The following is a 12,997-nucleotide window of genomic DNA, read 5'->3' on the forward strand; positions in this document are numbered from 1 at the left end:
GTGGGTCATTTAAATTCAAAGTAATGGCCAATGGATGCGTTCTTTCAATATATAAATTCAAGCTCCATCATACTTGATCCTCAGCAGCAAGCAGCATAACTGGCTACTCTCTTGTTCCTGAAGCTCTCCTGTATTTGACTTGGCTAATGTCTCCCTCTTCCAGCTTTCTTTCTACCTTCCTGATGGCTTCATTTTAATCTCCTCTGTATTTTGTATTCTGGGTTCTCTGTTTTCCCATATATTCAATATTTTCCTTCTCATGGTTTTAAATACCATCAATATGTCATCAATATGCCAACTATATCCAAATATACATCTCCAGGAAACTTCTCAGCTCTGGATCATATGTGAAATAGCCTACTTGACATCTTACATCTCAAATTTAATACGTCTCAAGCGGAACCTTTATATTCTTACATTTGACCCTGGTCAGTGGTTTCCCTCTTTTTTTTTTTCTTCACATCTTTATTGGAGTATAATTGCTTTACAGTGTTGTGTTAGTTTCTGCTGTATAACAAAGTGAATCAGCTATACATATACATATATCCCCATATCCTTTCCCTCTTGCGTTTCCCTCCCGCCCTCCCTATCCCACCCCTCTAGGTGGTCCCAAAGCACCGAGCTGATCTCCCTGTGCGATGCAGCTGCCTCCCTCAGTGGCTTCACTCTTTAGCAGCAGTTGTGAGAACCAGAAACCGGGAATTATCTTCAGTTTCTCCCTCCCCCTCATCATTGTATTCAATCCCATCCAACTCCGGTCACTTCTACCTATAGTATATCTCTTGAATTTCCATCTTCTTATCTCCAGCTCTGTGGCCACCTACCATCACTGCTTTCCTGGTGGCTGCAATGGCCTCCCAAATGATCTCTTTATGTCTGTTCTCTCTCCAAGTCAGCCATTCTCCAAACAGTAGTTTCAGTGATCAAGTTTTAAGGTCAAATCTAATCACATTCGTTTTCTGCTTAGAACTCCTCGATAGTTTCAGAATGCACCTAGAGCAAAATTCAGTATTCTTAAGGGACCTATGAGGCCCAAATGACCTGACCCCTGCCTACCTCTCTAGAACTTAGTCAATTCTCTCCTTTCTCATTTTGCTCCAGTCACACCAATTTTGTTCATGTGTTGAAAGTGTCAAACTTTTTCCACCTCAGGGCTTTTTCCTAGAATTTTTTCTTCCACCCTTCACATGGCTCCTTCACATGGCTCCTTCACTATATTCAGCATAAAGTCCGCCTTCCAGAAGGCTGTTTATCATCACAGTATAAATAAGGGCCCTCTTTCATTCCTTTTCCTTTATAATACCCACTAAAATTTTGTAGAATTTGTATAATCTATTTGTTTCTATTTTTCTTTTTCATTAGATGGCAGATGCCATAAAGGCAAGAACTATGTTTGCTTTCACTATTCCCAGCACCGAGCATGGAGACTCATCTCTTACATGAATGGTTATTCATCTGGAATTTTAATAATCTGACTCAAGTCCTGGCCCCTCCACTAATTGTGCAAAATGGGCAAGTTACCTAAACTTTCCTAGACTTAGTTTACTGTAAAATGAAGATAAACAGTACCTACTTCATAAGACTGTTGTGAAAAATTAAATGACAGAATTCACGGAAAATGGTTTGCACGGTTCCTGGCACATACTAAGTGCTCAGTAATTTTAGATGAAAATAATAATGATGATGAGAGGCTATAATTTCAGATCCAAGAGTGAGAGAAATAGAATGAAAAGTCAAATAAAAGGTTTTGTTTGTTCTACATGTTTTAGTCCATTTGTGCTGCTATAACAAAAATACCATAGACTGGGTGACTTAAACAATAAACATTTATTTCTCACAGTTCTGAAGTCAGGGAAGTCCAATACCAAGGCTCTGGCTTTCTGGTTCACACATGGCTGTCTTCTAACTGTGTTCTTATGTGGTGGAAGGGGTGACAGAGTTCTCTGGGGTCTTTTTCATGAGGGTATTAATCCCATTCATGAAGATTCCACCCTCATGACATAATCACCTCTCAAAGGCCCCACCTCCTAATAGCAACACATTGGGGGTTAGGGTTTCAACATATGGATTTGGTGGGTTGTACACAAACATTCAGTTCATAACACCATGTAAAGCTACATAAACTATTTATACCTACTGTATATAATGAAGTATTTGGTTGGTCAAAAAGTTCGTTCAGGTTTTTCTGTTACATCTCATGGAAAAACTCGAAAGAACTTTTTGGCTAATCCAATAATATGTACTCGGCTCTCCCACTATCTGTGTTTCACAACTGGATGAATATAAAAGACACTGTTGTTGTCTAAACAAATTAATTTCTTCTCTTCTTTCTTACTAATAGAACAGTCTTTCTGTTCCCTCCAGAGAGTCATCCTCTCCAGACAACAATATGCCTGAATCAAGCCAATCATGGGTGTCCCACTCCCCTTAGCAGTGACTGATTTTGGAGTGGGCATGTGCTTAGTTCTTGTCAATGAGATGAGAAGGGAGCTCTGCTTGGGGTTAAGAGGGGCCTGGGGAAACTTCCCCCTTTAAGAAGGTGAGCAAGAAGAAATAGTCCCTTTGCTGCCTCTGGACCCTGGCTGTGGCATCTGTAACCATCTGCAGCCATTTTGTGACAAGGGAATTGGTCTTAAAAAGAAGCTGCTGCAGAGCAGAAAAATGGAAGGAAGATGGGTCTACGATGACATCATTGAACTGCTGCGATACCATGCTTGAGACCCGCCCTCTTTCTCCTTTGAGTGTCTGGCCATAGGAGACAATTTTCCAAAGCATTTAGGTCTGAGTCAGGGTATAATGTTACATGGAGCCCAAAGCATCTCAACAAGGACCAAGCAGCTAGCTCTTCATCAGAGGCTGTATAGCTGAAGGCCATGGACCTCTGACCCCCTTTCCAACTTTTAGATAACATAATGACATTTAGTCATTTATTAGACAAAAATGATTTGGGGGTGGGGGGGTGAGGGGGAGAGAGTTTGAAAATACTTTTGCCAGTAAACAGAACTCCACATTTGAGTGTTTGTAAGTGGGTGGAGTGATGCAAACTTGCCACTCCCAGCTCTAGGACTGCGCCACAATGGCTCCAGTGAATAGACTCTTGTTTCTACAACATTATTCTTCCATAGCCTTGCCAGATGGAAAACATCATGTGTTGTTCCTCTAGAGATAGGAGATCAGTTCATTTTCCAAGTGTATCAAAAGAACATTCATTGTTTTGGCTCTTTTTGGCCCTGTTCTGGATGATTTTTATTACTTACCCCAGACTTCAGAGGTCTTAGAAGATACTAAAATGGAAGGAAGCTTCCCAGGCCCAACTGAAAGGCACCAAGTTAAGGTCTGATGCACTGGCATCAGAGGGGGCTTGAAGATTTTGTTGTAAAACAGGCATCTCTCCAGCAGTGTCCTCTTCTGTATCTAGGCCTGAGGAATATTGGACAGAAGTTTAGCAAAATTACATTTTATGTCAAGCTAGGTTCTAAAGTTAACACCTAAGGCAAAATTGCATGGGGTCAAAGTGGCCTTGAAAGAGCCCTTAAATAATTGATGTAGAATAGGGCACATTGTTTGCTGTATACAACCCTGAGTATATATGTCTGTTTGTCTATATATGTAAACAACCCTGCATATATACATATGTATATGTCTGTATAATTGTATAATGTATTTGGTTATCTGTAGTAGTTCTTGATAAAGAAGACAACAATGTATGGAAAATATAGATCTTGGTTAGAATAACACTCAGCAAGGTAAGATGCTCACATCATGAAAGGCCAGAGGAACTGAGAATATGAAGGAAACAGCAGTTTCACATCCCTCATCCTTTCTTAAATGATGCCCTTTCTTAACTGTACGTATAGTCTCTACACTAGAAGGTTGTGGTTTAAAGTCTCTTTATTTTTTTAAAATATAGAAACCTAGGAGAACGGCCAGAGAACTTATTCAAAGTCACATTAGTGGTTAATGGTGGTAGCAAAACTCCACAGCCCCACAGTGTTACTGGGGGGTTGGGGGGTGTGATTAGCATATCCAACGCCAGGAGGCTAAGTGTGTTTGTGCCAGCGGTTCACATACTTGCCCAGGTGTCCCAATGCTAGGAAGTCATGATGCTTTAACAGGACACCATGGACAGATCCATATGTGAATATTAAAATGATTATGTCAGTAATCTGCTAGCAAATCAGATCTGAAATGCACTGGCAAGTGACTAAGACTTAAGAAAAAGTCATTTCTTAAGTGCCTTCTTTCTTTTTTTCTTTCTCTGCCTGTTTCACAGAGTTGTTGCAAAAAAATTTTTTGGCAAATGTTCTCCGTGGATTTCAAAGAATGATAAATTTATATTGTTTTTGTTTTGTTTTGTTTTGTTTTGTTTTGGTGGTACGCGGACCTCTCACTGTTGTGGCCTCTCCCATTGCAGAGCATAGGCTCCGGACGCGCAGCCTCAGCGGCCATGGCTCACGGGCCCAGCCGCTCCGCGGCATGTGGGATCTTCCCGGACCGGGGCACGAACCCGTGTCCCCTGCATCGGCAGGTGGACTCTCAACCACTGTGCCACCAGGGAAGCCCTATATTGTTTTTAAGAGGCACAGAGATCCCAGTCCATAGGCCCTACTTTATGGAATTGTCCAAGTGAGTGGTGAAGATTTGTGAATGGATGTGTTGCATATGTCCCCTGAAAACCTGGAGATTGCCTGGGTTTGGGGGTAGGTGGCTGAGATTCTGCCATAGTGAGAAGCCCTGGACACTTGTGGATCAGGGTATGAACACTGGGATGCTTAGAGGGGGCACTGTTGGAAGAGCAGGGGAGACTAAATTTGATGGAGCATCTAGTCCTGTTAAGGAATTTACTTTGGATGGGCCCAGTCAAGGTGAAGAATGGGACTAAGGCCTCTAATTTCTGGGAACTAACTAACGATCACTGGAATGTATTAAGTTCTAGGTAAGGTGACTACACCCTTTCCTCCCCTTATTCCGCTGAAATTCTGATAGGATTGGGAGAGAGAAGAAACTTTGAGTCTATTGTCTTTCATAAAGCTCTGACATTCAAAACAGAACAAAAGATCATAGGCAGTTTAGTACTGTTTTGCAATTTTTCATGTATGCTTCTTTTCTGTCTCCAATTCATTCAAGAAAGATTGGAGGGCAAGGGGTTATTGAATAGACTTCTCTTAGGCTCCCTCCAACCTTTTTCTTCACCAAGCACTGAATGGGCTGCTGCAGGACCCTTCCAGCTGGTCTTCCCACCCATTTACTCTTGCTTACCACAATCCATTTGCCAGCAGCCCGTGCAATCTTTTCCAGACATACATCACACGCTGTCCAATAGAAACATGATATGAGCCATATATGTAAGTTTAAATGCTCTAGCAGTCACACTGGTAAAAAGTAAAAAGAAACATGTGAGATTAATTTTAATGATATATGTAAAGTTCATTACTTAGCTAGCCAAAAATATTACCATTGCAACATGGAATCAATATAAAAAATTATTAGTGATATATTTCACATCCTGTACTTTGTACTAAGTCTTCAAAATCCAATATTTACACTTACAGCACACTTCAGTTAGGACTGGCCACATGGCAAGTGCTCAATAGCTACGTGCACCTCGTGGCTATTGTAATGAACAGTGTAGACCTGGCAAATCATGTCACCTTGATTCCCACTGCTGCGTCTGCCCTGTCTAGTGGCTATATTTTATGTATGTAAGTTCTAGGAAGACAGGGATTTGGGCTATGTCTCTAGTACCTAGAGTAGTGCTTAGCATGTAGTAATGACATAATAAATATTTGCTGAAAGAGCTAATTATTGAATGGCTATGTATTTTATCTGTGATTGAAAGGGCATAGAAAATGGTCTGGAAGGAGATATACCAACTTGTCAACAGTGGTTACTTGGGGAAAGGGCAGGTTGGAGACAGTGATCATGAGGAACTTCATCTGTATATGTTGTTTTCATTTTGTATATATGTGTTTATTTTTATGTGTATTTGGGTATTATTTGTGTAATAAAAAATAAATAAAAATAATTTTAAAGATATGAAAGAAGATAGTGGCTCTTTATCATCAGAAAAACTGAAGATAAAAATCAAGAAGAATTAACAAAGAAAAGAACTAAGTTATGATGTTAGCTTCCTATGGCTGCTTAACAACTTACCACAAACTTAGTGGCTTAAGACAAGAACATTTATTTTCTGAAGATCAGAAGTCCAAAATGGGTCTCCCTGGGCTAAAATCAAGGTAGCAACAGGGCTATGGTCCTTCTGGAGGCTTTAGGTGAAAATCCATTTCCTTGCCTTTTCCAGCTTCCAGAGATTGCACACATTCCTTGGCTCGTGGCTCCTTTTCATCTTCAAAGGCAGCAGTCACATCACTCCAACCTCTGCTTCTATCATCATGTTTCCTCCTCTGTCTCTCCAGCCTTCCTCTTTCATCACAAGGACCCCTGTGGTTACCTTGGGCCCACCTGGGTAATTCAAGATAATTTCCCCTTATCAAGACCCTGAGTTTAATCTCACGTACAAAGTCTCTTTTGCCATGTCAGGTAACATGTTCTCAGGTTCTGGACATGAGGATGCGGACATCTTTGGGAGCCATTACTCTGCCTACTACAGTTACCTCGTCAGACTCAGCTGCCTGCCTGCCTGGGATATGGAACTGGCTGTGTGCTCAGGAATTCCCTCATCAGTGGGCTCTGTGGTCACTGAAATGAAGCCTGGCTGCTACTGCTGGATGTCGGTCCCGGGCTCTCTCTCCAAACTGATATTCTGAGAAATCAGGAGAGGATGATCTTGAAGTTCCTACTATGTTTACCTGTCATTTCCCCTTTTGGTGAAAGCTGGTTCTATTTCCTGAACTTGTGTGGCCAGCCTCTGAGATGGCCCGACAATTGCCACCCCTTGGTATGCATGCCCAGGATAACGCTCTCCCTTGACTGTGGCCTGGACTTACTGACTTGCTTCTGATGAATAGTATATGGCAGAAGCAATGGATGTTACTCCCAGGATTTGGTTCCAAAAGACTGCGGCTTCTGTCTTGAGTGCCCTCTCACATTCTTTTTCTGGCTCCAAGGAAATACAAGCCGGCTGCTAAGTTGTGAGCTGCCCTGTGAAGAGGCCCCTGTGGCAAGGAACTGGTGTCTGTGACCCACAGCTGGAGAGGATCCAAGGCCTGCCAACAGGGGCATACATGAGCTTGGAAGTGGTCCTCTCCCCGTGCAGCCTGGAGACGGCCGCAGCCCTGGCTGACACACCGATGGTAGCCTTGTGAGACCCGGAGCCAGGGGTGCTGTCTTAGTCCACTCAGGCTGCTATAACAGAGCACTGAGTGATTTATAAACAACAGACATTTAATTCTCACAGTTCTGGAGACTAGAAGTCTGAGATCAGGGTGCCAGCATGGTCGGGGTCTTGTGAGAGCCCTCTTCGAAGTTCCAGACCTCTATCTTCTCGTTGTGTCCTTTCATGGTGAAGAGCAGGCTGTGGAAAGCTCTCCTGTGACTTTCACAAGGGCACTTTATTCCACTCCTCTAATTCTAATTTCATCTGTTTTGAATTACCTCTTAAGGGCCCCACTTCCTAATACCACCATATTGTGGGGTAGGGTTTCAACATACGAAGTTGGGGAACATTCAGTCCATAATATACTGAATGTAATAAAACATTCAGTCCATAACAGACACTCAGCTAAGCTATGCCTGGATTCCTGACCCACAGGAATGGTGAGATAATAAATGTGTGTTTTTTCATTCCTTAGGTTTTGAGGTAATTTGTTACACAGCACTAGATAGCCAATATGGATCCCTCCCTCCCTGCCTCCTTCCTTTTCTTCCCCTTCTTTCCTTCCTTCCTTCCTTCCTTCTTTCCTTCCTTCCTTTTCTCTCTCTCTCTCTCTCTCTTTCTCTCTCTCTCTCTCTCTCTTCTCTGGTGTGATCTAGTTCCCTAAGATAACTTATCCTGAAGAAGGCCAAATAATAAATATTTCAGGCAGTGCAGGACACATATAGTATCTATCTTGTATTTTTTTTAATATATATATATATGGTTTGTTAACCCCAGGAACCCTTGTGTTCTGGGTCAGGAGCAGTTTCTTCCAGTTTGTCTCCTCCAGTAACTTTTCTGCTCACACCTTTCCATGGCTTCTCAGATCTCTAGGAATAAAAGTCAAAGTCCTGATGATGCTCTGCAGAGTACTGCACATTTATTGTGCTCACCTCCCCACCACCTTGTTCCAGCCACACTGGCCCCCTTAATGGTCCTCATATGAGCACCTGGCTCCTGTCTCAGGGCATGTGGGCTCCTGTCTCCTTGCCTGCAATGCTTCCCGCCAGGGATCCAAATGGCTTCCTCTTTCATCACCTGCCCGTCTTGACCATCCCATTTTAAACTGTGCTCTCACCTCCCTCCCCCAAATGCTTACCTTTTCTCTGCTTTATATCTTCCCTTCTTACATCCTAGATATATTTACTTATTTATGTTGTTTATTATATTTTCCCCATTAAAATTTAAGATCCATGAAGCCATTAATGTTATTTTTCTTTTGGTCTGTTTTTCTCACAGCTGTAGGTCCCGTATTTATAAAAGTGCATGGAACTTAGCAGATACTCAATAAATATGTGTTGAATGAATGATGTTTTACAAAGAGCACTGCTGGATTTGAGGAGCCCTAGTTCTCAATTAACTATGCCTAGACTACCAGTGTGGCTTTAGGCAAGTGTATAATATTAAGCAAAAATTATAATAAGTAGGTGCTATCACTGGGCACTAATTTCATATCATGTACTGTGCTAAGTGGTTTATAAACATTACCTTATTTAATCCTCACAGCAAGTGCTATTATTAGCATTATTTTATGGATGAGGTTTACTGAAGCTGAATTTCATCATCGTTAAAATGAAAAGATTGTGGCTAGATAATCCCTAAGGTCTCTTTTCCCCTCAAAAGTATGTCTTTTTATTTGAAAATTTATCTATGTCTTTCTATTTGAAAAGATGCATTTATTTATCCATGACTCAGAGGAAGAAAGTAAAGTCTCAAAGCTCCATCATAAATTTGAACCTCAACACAACTTTCAGATAAACAATCTTTTGCTCCTTTTTATTCTAAAATACTCACCCCAATTTGCTGGACCTTGGGTAAGTTCCCTGGAAAGGAATGATCACCATGGTACACTCCTTCCATCTGCAAATAACTTCCAACATGAATACCCAAAGTGTGAAATTCAAAACCCTTGCATTTTGAAAGAAAATCCATGACCAATTATTTTTAGGGCACCTGAAGACAGTTCAGTGTTCGTTACTGATTTTCTATTAGTAATGGAATTTAGGGCTGTTGTCACTGAACGTTCTTTGACTCTGGCCTAATAGTCGTTCTTTAGCAACTTGTCCTAAGAAAATTGGATTAAGGAAACGCTTTATGACACTCTGTACTTACACCTCAAATCACACACTTGAAGGCTAAAAAGGACCAGAGTGATAACCTGAGGCAACCCTCTCATTTTTCAGCACAGGGGAAGGAAGGCTCAGAGAAGATAAGCCACTTACCCAAACACACACAGCTAACAAGTGGCAGAATTGGAAATTTGGACAACAATTTACCCAGTGCCAAAGCCCATGCCTTTTCCACTTAATCCCGCTTCCTTATTGTGACTCTGAAAGGCAGGTTCCTTTCTGAGATTTTGTTTGGAGCAAAGTTTTTTTTTCCTCCCTTAACACAACAAATGTGACAGAAGACACTCATGAATGCAATATGTTTTCATGGTGTATTCAGAGTTTGATGGAAATCAAACAGTATACTGCATGAAAGAAAGCAAATAGTACCACAGGGCACTCGCATGCCTTACCATAATTTATAATGGGTGCAATTATGCAAAAGAATATAAGCAGCAGAATAAATGACTTATAAGCACTTTCCAGAGTTTGAAATATAATAATGAAAATGAGACTGAGAATAATAGCTTTGACTAAATGCTTATTATGTGCCAGGTGTTGTGCTAAGTGTTTTAAGTCCAAACTCAGATGTAACAAAGAACAGTGGTTGCCTGGATTCAAATCCTGGCTCTGCCATTTGCTAAGTGTTGAACTTGGGCAAGTTGTTTAAACCGTTATTCATCATTTAGGTGTATCCACAAAGTAGGGCTACTATAGCACCTACTTCACCAGATTATTTTAAGGATTAAGCTTGTAGAACAGGCACTGAGTTTTACCACTTACCAGGCTCTGTTCTGGGCCCTCAATGAGTGTTAGTTCTCATGACCTCACTTCATCTTCACTGTCAGCCCAGAGATGTTTGTTCTGTTCTGACAAAATCATGCATGAGGATGTAAGCAGAAGTGCCTGGAACATAGTAGAAACTCAATCAATATTTTTTTCAATGAATAAATCCATGAGTTGTGTGCCCTTTTTACCTTCATTTTGCAGTTGAAGAAACTGAACCTTAGTTCTTTTTTAAAGGATCACATGGTGGCTTTATGATATGATGACATATTAAAATGTGCGATAGGCAGACATAGAGAACAAGACTTGTGGTCGCCAAGGAGGAGGGGAAAATGAGGAAGGAATGGATTGGGAGTTTGGGATTAGCAGTTGCAAATTATTATATATAGAATGGATAAACAACAAGGTCCTACTGTATAGCACAGGGAAGTATATTCAATATCCTGTAATGAACCATAATGGAAAAGAATATGAAAAAGAATATATATATGTATAACTGAATCACTTTGCTGTACACCAGAAAGTAACACAACATTGTAAATCAACTACACTTCAATAAAATAAATTTTAAAAAATGTGTGATAGGGAACATATCAAAATGCAATTACAAGAGCATGAGAGAGCATGAACCTATATCTGTTCTAACTAGCTTTAATAATCTGATTATTTTCCAATATGACTACTCAATATTTTAAGGCATAAGTTACTAGAGGCATACCTGATACTAACTGGGATAGACCAGTGTACTGAGGTAAACCTGTAGGCAATGCAGAGCCACAAGGCATTAGATGTGGAGTGATGTATGCAAAGGTATTTAAGGAAGATCAGTGTAGCATAAGTGTGCACAAAAGATTCGAGGGCCAAGGGCTGGGTGCAGGGAGGGTTGTATAGCAATAAGATGGGGGGGAAACCTAATCCAGCCTAGCAAATTCCAAGTGGCCTCCAAGTACCCTCAGCCCAGGTAAAAAAGGCTAGATGGTGAATCTTCCTGACCCCAGGGATATTGATAGGGTCCTTTTCAAGGGAAGAGAAAAATTCAATCTGGGATTTACCTGTGACTGTCAGAGGGGATGGTATGCACTCATGAATAATCCAGAGGGAATGCAGAACCTCGGAGTGTCCACTGCCCTGCTTGGCTTAGCTGACCGTGGAGTCAGGCTGGCAGTTGTGACCTTGTTTCTACCCCTCCTTTGCAGTGCAGCTCCACCACAGCAACCTCGTTGGGAAAGACGTGGGGTGGGGGGAGTTTGGGGAGAGAGGAAGAGCTAAGTTGGTACATGCTGGACACGAGGTCCTGCCTGATCTGAGGGACCAGTCATCTCAGCCTGTCTCACTGGGGGCAGTAAAAACAGTGTGGCCTCCACGCACACCCAGCACTTCCACTGGGAGCCAGATGCCAGTCTGGAAGGCAGGGCGTGAAGAAAGACAGGGGCTGCAAGACACAAGGGTGCAGTTGTCTTGTGACAATGTTGGGAAAGACTCAGGACCCCTTGACCATTATTAGCTGCTGTATTTACAACTGTATCTGAGAGGCTATGACTGCATTTGGAGATGTGCACCGTGAATGAATGGAAAAAGGGAAAGATTTCTGAATTAGTGGGGGATGAGCCTGAAGGAGGCAACACTGTGCTGCAAAAATTGCAGACTGTAGGGTCCAAGACACTTGGGTTCAAATGCCATCTCAGCCAGTTTCTGGTGGGTGACTTTGCACAAGTTTTGTCACTGATCTGGGCCTCAGTTGCATTGTCTGTAAAATAAGGAGAACCATGATCCTAATAAAATACAACAGCTCATGTTTTGGGGCACTAAGCTATGACAGAATTATAATATATTCTAGTGTATAATGTATAGAAATTACAAGTATAGATTCAAATTATGTGGGTTTGGGTCCTACCTCTGTAACTAATTAAGTAAACCTGGAGAATTAACTTCTCCAAGTTCTAGTTTTCTCATCTGTTCGATGGAGATGGTAGCAGTCCCTGACTTCCACAGAAAATGCCCAATAAATATTTGTTGAATGAATGAGTGTGGTTGACAGGGTTCCATATGGATATGTGTATAAAAACTTAAGCCTAATGCTTGGCACATAATCATTCAAAAAATATCGGTGTTATTATCAATTAACAGGAGTGAGTAAACGGAGTAACACATATATGAACAGTCCCGTGGTTGTTGCTTACTCAGGGTTAGTCTCTTTCGCCTTCTTTTCTTTTCCAGCTCCATGAATGACTCTTCAAAACTCTCTCTCACCTAGCCTTGACCTCCATCCAGACATCTCTACAGCTCCGAGCTAGTCAAGGATTTGTAAGTTAAGGTAAAATCAATCTGTCCAGTAGATCTGAGAAAAGGGGCACTGAGGCTGGCACAGAGCCCTGGGTAGTAGTGGATTCTTTCCAGAATCTGCAGGCTTTTCCCCTGCGACACCATGCTGCCCAGAGCACCTGGACGTCTTGCTGTAGCAGTGATCGTGGGAAACCCCACCCCCGCTGTGGTGACCTTGGCATCTTCTAACAAGATGAGGAGCAGATCCCTGAGTGAGCTGCTGAAGTGAGTCCATGAAAAGATGGCCCATCCCATTCGAAGCCAGAATTTTATCCCAGACAACCCACGGATTCCCACCATTGCATCCATTCAGCCAAAGTACTGGAAATCCGTTTCCCTCCTTTCGGCCTAATTAGATCCTATCCGGCCATGTCAGTGAGACTGTATTCACTGCTTTCCTCACAGGCAGATGCAGCAGGTTAATTAATAGAACACAGGAGTATAGCCGCTCATGTTAAATCAATGA

General features: G+C 41.8%; 1 long non-coding RNA gene across 1 annotated transcript; it reads right to left on the minus strand.

The window, feature by feature from the left end:
- Positions 1 to 3,351: 3,351 nt before the first annotated feature.
- On the minus strand, positions 3,352 to 11,427 carry LOC308621141. Its single transcript, XR_014016413.1, has 4 exons — positions 11,262 to 11,427; positions 10,207 to 10,329; positions 5,260 to 5,372; positions 3,352 to 3,420 (listed from the first exon to the last, which is right to left on the minus strand). It is a non-coding gene; the product is annotated as an uncharacterized lncRNA (long non-coding RNA).
- Between the last annotated feature and the right edge of the window lie 1,570 nt (positions 11,428 to 12,997).

The sequence above is a fragment of the Mesoplodon bidens genome, assembly GCF_964165515.1.
Source record: "Mesoplodon bidens genome assembly, chromosome: 7".
Taxonomy (NCBI): Eukaryota; Metazoa; Chordata; class Mammalia; order Artiodactyla; family Ziphiidae; genus Mesoplodon; species Mesoplodon bidens.